Here is a 6325-nt window from a genome sequence, read left to right on the forward strand (position 1 = left end):
AGCCTTACAGACAAAGCCAACCAAGAGATTTCCAAGGCAGAAGCAGCAGTTTGGGAACCACCAATTTGCAGAACACGACACTATTTTGCAGTTCAGCAAACTTTTAGCCAAGGCTTAGCACAAGGTGGCCCTGGCTCCGAGCAAAGCACTGAGGGCTCATGGTGGAACGAAGATCAGCAGCTCCAGCACAGCATCACAGGAGCCTCAGCCAGCGGGATTCAGGCTCCAGGACAAACTTGGGTACCAAAGCCCCAAAGACCTAAGTCTGAGGTTCTACCTAGATACTCTGTCTACACAAGACCCTAGAGCAGGCTTTTCCTCTGTGCAGCTCTTTTGCCTGCGGAGCAAAGGTTCAGAGTCCCAGCTGGTTTCCAGTACAGCCCAACAATACTCCGGCACCCCCATGGATCCTGGGGATGCCCGGCCAGGCTGTGTGCGCTGCACGGTGGGTCTGCCCAGCCCCACAGCTCTCCTAAACCACAGCAAGGGCGGGCTGCTGTCTGCATCCTCTTGGTTTCAGATAAAGCAAAGTTCAAAGTTTCCCACAAACCAGGAACTCTGTGTTTCAGGCTGATCCAGCACAGATCCCACAGTGACATGTGATCCTTATCTAGTGCAGGACCAGGGAGTGAGGGCAGAGGATGGAGGAGGGAGGGGACAGGAGTAGATGGGGACCACAGCCCCCTGGTAAGCACCAGCCACGCGTGATGCTGACGTAGGTTTGTGGCTGTTCTTCCCCATTTCCTGTAGCCCAAGGACAACCCAGAGCCAGAGGCAAAGGCCTAGAGTTCATCGTCACTTCCTGGGTGACCTCTTGGTCATCCTTAGATTGGCACAAACCAAATCATGCTTATCTCAGGAGAGAGGGAAAGACACACATGGGACAGACACACGTGGGACAAGGCTCCTTTGCAAGGGGGTTGCTTTCTGCTGCGGTTTTGCTCTTCTACAAGCTGCAAAGCTTTACCTTTTCATGGTGGTATCTTAGCTTGGGCCCTGCTTCTCACACCAAGACCTCAGAAGCATGATGACTGGAGGTGCCCCCAGCTCAAAGCACTGGGAGGCAGCTGGTGTGGACCTTTGGGGAGGGGTGACCTCTCCTCCAAGGAATCTGGAGTTAACGGAGACCTGCTTCAGGGCCTGCCCTTGCTGTTTGGAGGTCTACAGACAGGATAGAAAGCGGTTGCTGAGAGATCACACCTTTGCCATTAACGTCCAGTTGACCAATGACAGCAACAATGCTCTTTGACCGGAGCTGCTGGAGGGCCCCAGGGAGGAGGAACAAGCACAGCACATCCCCTGTAGCCCACAGGACCAGGCCCTGCTGCATTTGCATTCAAAGGCTTAACCAGGGATTCAAAGGCTTGCCAGGGACAAGAATCGAGAGCATTTAAGGCCAAGTAGACCTCAGTTTGTGCCCACACAACACAGGAGCGCGCAGGAGCCCATGGCCGCACGGAACCAGCCCTTCTCTGCAGGGCTGTCTGCACAAGCCAGGAGGGGATCAATCCCCTGCGGATTCGAAGGAAACTAAATTGAACAAGATTGACTGCCTGTAATCCCCTGGAAGACAACACGCTCGCACGTGGAGGAAGTTCTAAGAAATAACACAAAAAGCAAACGAGGCACACACCAACACACACACCCCTGGACAACCTGCTTCCCAAGCCATCCATCACCTGCAGCCTGGAGCCGAGGGCTGGAGCTCCTCACCTGCAAAGCATTGAACAGCACCTCCCTCTGCTCTGTTTAACAAGCGGAGGTGTGATCCTTCCCCCAGCCAAGTCCCCACCTGGCAGGGATCCCTCGGAAAGACAAAGCATTTTAAAAGCTAATACTTTTTGATCTCACTCCTGTGCACACACAGACGCACGCTCTGGCAGGCAGCAGCAACCTCTGTGCTGTACGCAGACGGGACAGATAAACACGGGGCTAATCTCAGGGCTGACGCGAGAAGAGGCAGCGTGCTTGGCAGAGGAACACCTGTCTCTTGCAGACACCGGCTGGAAAGCCGGGCCAGATCCCGCCTGGTTTTGAGCCCTGGTCCAGGAGCGATGCCGAGCATCCAGCCTGGTTCACCATGGCAAAGAGATCTGCCTCTTCCTCGCTCAGCCAGACACGGAGGGAGGAGAAGAGGCCAGGCTGCTCGTCCCGCACAGAGCCCATGCGAGGGGGCAGCTCTTTGCTGCCTGCTCACCTGCCAGAGCAGCAGGGCTCGCCCAGCCCTCAGCAAAGCCCCACGGGGTCTGTCACCATTCCAGGAAACAAGAGCTGAAGGGGAAGCCGTAGGTAGAGCCAAAGATGGCTCTGGGGTGCAGGTCTTGCCAGCCCAGTGCCCCTGCCACCGCATCCAGCCCAGAACGAGTTTCTGCTGCAGCCCATCACCTGCTGCGAGGGGAGGGATGCTCTGCCTGCTGCCAGCCCAGCCTCCCCCACGCTGCGATGACCACCACAACTTGCGCAGGCAAAGGGGATGTTGCTGCAAGAATCCTCAGTGGGAATGCTTGTGACAGGCATTGCTTCAGCCCAGGTCACTTCCAGATCCTCAGCGGGTTTTGTTCAGACCAGCCCCAGCCGTGCCAGGGCAGAGTACGATGGTTAACCCAGGCTCTGCAAGAAGCAACAGGCAAGGAGACCAGTTCAACCAGTTCTCCACCACAGCTACCCGCACAGCTGTGCCTGGCCCTTGGACCTGAGCCCCAAACCCTGGGCCAGACTACCCCACGACGTACTTGCTCCTCTGCAGCTGGAAGCCCAAGCACAGTTCTCCAAGAAGACAATCCAAAACAGCATTACCGAGGGCCTCCCACCTCCCAGCCACCCCCCGCCCCAGCTGTATCTCCAACGGGATCGCTCTGCACTGCAAAGGGACTGAGCTCCCTGCTGCCGCAGCTGGCAGAGCTGTCTTGCCCAGGAGAGACCCATGGGGAGGATGGGTCAGGGGTGGGCAGCCTTCCTTTCATTCCAGGTGGACCAGCCTTGAAACACTGCACTTGATCTACAGACCAAGCCAATCCAGGAGGAGGTTGCATCTTGCCCAGGCAGGTCTCCAGCTAGGCTCCAGCTCACCCGGGGGGCTGAGACGTATCTCCTGGGGGTATAGACCTGGGGCTGGCTGCTCTGGCAGGGCTCCAGACACAACAGGGGATGGTATGGGAAGTCACATCATAATCATTTTATTTGCTTTCCAGAACAGGATCTGGGGATTCATCCCAGTAGCCTAGAGCTGTGCCAGGATGCAGATGCCTGGTTTTACAGAGCAGTCATATAACCAGATGCTTCTTGCTGCTCACACAGATGAGTAGGTCACCTGCAGGGACAGATAGCAGGCACAGCTGCAGAGAGGACCTTGGTGAGCAGGTAACACTTCAGGGAAGGAAGATTTCAGGAGCAATCCTGGACTAATCTCTCATAAAAAATGAATGACAGAGAAGGAGTTTAGAGGATGGTGTGCCTTCATTATCAGGCAGGCCTCTCAAGTTTTTACAGAGGAGATGATGGCTTAAAGTGACCTGTAAATTATTTACTATTACCTGTTAAGACCATTTGCCCTTCTGGATGACAACATCCTTGCCTCCTCTGCGCCTCTCCTCTCCCCTCCTGACCACCCTCTGCACACCAGACCTCCAGATGAGTTTTCTCCCCACTTCACCTCCTTGCTTTTGAACTTCTTCATTCTTGAAATCATTCTCCTGGGAAGCGATGTGCTGAAAACAAAGCAACAAGCAGAGCCCTTACACTGCACAAGCCTCCCACATCACACCACCAAGAGTTGCTGCTGGCCAGACACTGCAGGGAAAACTCCACCGTCAAGGTCTTAAATGACCTGTAGAAGCGATGGGTGTCTACAGCGGAGCAATGGAAAGACCTTTACAACAATTTGAACAGTTGGGAGGAGAAAAGCAGGAACCATCAGTGAGCACAGATGCAGGAGGGTGGTTGGAGTTTAGTCTTCAATACACCTGGGACCAGCCTTGATTTGTTCGTAAACCACAGCCTATGGAAGAGCAGTTAATGCATCTCCTCACCCCTGTAAAGCCCTTGCTAACAATCATCTACATTTACACCAAGTGAAACCAAGGGCCCATCTCGCCAAGTGCCCTGTCCAGCAGCAACCACGACATCCCCAAGGACAAAGTTAGGAAGAGTTTCCCGGCCGCGTGCTCAGACAGGCAGCGCCCAGCAGCTGCAGAAAGGTTCCCTACTCTGTCACCTCACCTCTCGTCTTCGCTCCCATGAAAAAGCAGAGGCAAGTCACAGCCGCCTCTGCCTGCACTCAGCTTCTGATTTTGACTTCTAATAGTTTCAGAGAGATGCACGATGCTGCACAGAGGCAGGAGCCCTCTGCAACAGTCACGGATGCTTTGCTACGCAGAGATGTGGCTTGTTTGGCAACAGGACCAGCAGCTACAGCCAGCCCAGCCCAAGACTTGTTGCAAAGGCTCCGTGGTCTTTGCAGCTGGAGACAGAGGCTGTAAGACTTGAGCTGTCCTCAGCGAGAGGGAAACTCTCCTAAGAGTCTCCAAAGCCACAGAGAACAGAGGAGGATGAAGAGCAGCCATGGGAGCCAGGAGCCACAGCCCCCAGACACTGACCACCATGGGATGTATCAGAGCCTGTTCCCACCATGCACAGGTCAGCCTCCTTTTTCCTCGCAGACACCAGGGTCGGCACCTTTTCCTGTAATTTTCATCCCAGTCCTTTTTCCTCCCTGTGGAGCAGTTTTTGTACAAGCCAAAGTGAAACTCCAGAGCCTCAGAACAGCCTGCCTATTTTAAAAAAAATCTGCCACCCCACTGGGAAAATGGGACACTTGATTTTCTTAAGTCTAAAATCACTCAGTCCTCAAACCTTGCTTTGCTTTACCTTTACCAATTGATAAGTGGAAGGGAAGCGCAAAGGCCCCCGCACTTCTCCCTGCAGGTCTGATGAAGACCCCTTGAAAAGCTTCCTGGGATGGGGCTGGCTTAGCTGGAGTCAGCAGAGGTAAGTGGGCTTTGGCTCAGAGCCGGCTCAGCACCAAAGGACCTTTCCCCAGCAGACCAGAGGAGGCCGAACTCAGCACAGCTCCCCCAGCTCCAACGGGAAGCCCTGGCCCTGCTCCTCAGTATCTGTCTAAAGACAGAGGATGTTTTCACCATGCCATCGCCTTAACAGCTCCATCCCAGGGCTTTTATGGACTACTCATCCCTAGATCCTTCAGACATCAAAAGGACCTGCCCGCTTCCCACCCCATCGCCTCTCCAGGCTCATTACAGCATCCTACAGCTTCTTCTGAGCTTAAGCCCTAGAGCTAACGAGCAGGACATCACGGCAATTCCCTACAGCAGCTAATGCGTTAGCCTAATTTTCCTCTCCCAGAGGATTAGCAAGGCTGTAATAGCACTAAATAAATTCACTAATGGCAGATTCTCAAGACACTTTGTCTGGAAAACTTGTTTATAACTTACAGGATGCAGCCTGCAAATTTGGCTTTATTATCCAGTGACACTGCTGAAGGGAGCTGCTCCCCAAACACCGCGATTGGATCTGAACAAGATGTGTCCTAGATCATTAACCACGCACTGAGAGGTAATTAAACACCTGCCTGGAAAGGCAACCTTCGCACACACAGCACAGCTGGAGAAGCAGCCCATGAAATCAGGGTGGGAGATCAGAGCTTTTGGGGTAGGTTTCTTTCATGTCACCCTAAAAAAGCTGCTTTGTTCAAAGGGCAGCGCCCTGGAGAAGGGACTGTCCCCTACAAACACTGGGCTAAAGCACCACGCAATCGGCCCGCATCGGCGTGATGGAAAGTTAAACACGAGGACAGGTTTGCTCTCTGTGCCTCTGCACTCAAGTGTGATGCAAAGGCCCTGAAACGTGCAAAAGTACCTGCAGGATGGTGTGTTGTGGGTGGTGGCCAGTGGAAACACGTATACCTGGAAGGGCTCAAAGGCGTACCTGCTTGGGAGGGAAACTTCTGGCCTCGATACAAAGAGCTGAGTGGAAGAGAAAGCATTCAGAAGAGAGGGGTCCAGGCTGGAGCACCCCCTTGGGCAAGGACTAGGAGGCAGGATGCTCACACACCCTAGCACACACCAGCCAGGAAGGATCACGCTTTCAGACTCCCTCCAAACCAAACCAAGCCTGTGGAAGGGCTCCAGTGCAGCGCAGGGCCAGCGGGGAGAGAAGACAAATCCCTCCTGAGTGACCAAGGCAGGGAGCAGAGCGGTGACAGCCCCTGCAAACCACCTCCCAGGCGGGAGGGCAGTGCTAGCATCCAGCCTGTCTTTGGGGGGCAGAGGGTGCAGCAGCCGGGAACGTGGCTGAGCTGGGGTGGCTC

This window comes from Balearica regulorum, chromosome 18, assembly GCF_011004875.1.
Source record: "Balearica regulorum gibbericeps isolate bBalReg1 chromosome 18, bBalReg1.pri, whole genome shotgun sequence".
Classification (NCBI taxonomy): Eukaryota; Metazoa; Chordata; class Aves; order Gruiformes; family Gruidae; genus Balearica; species Balearica regulorum.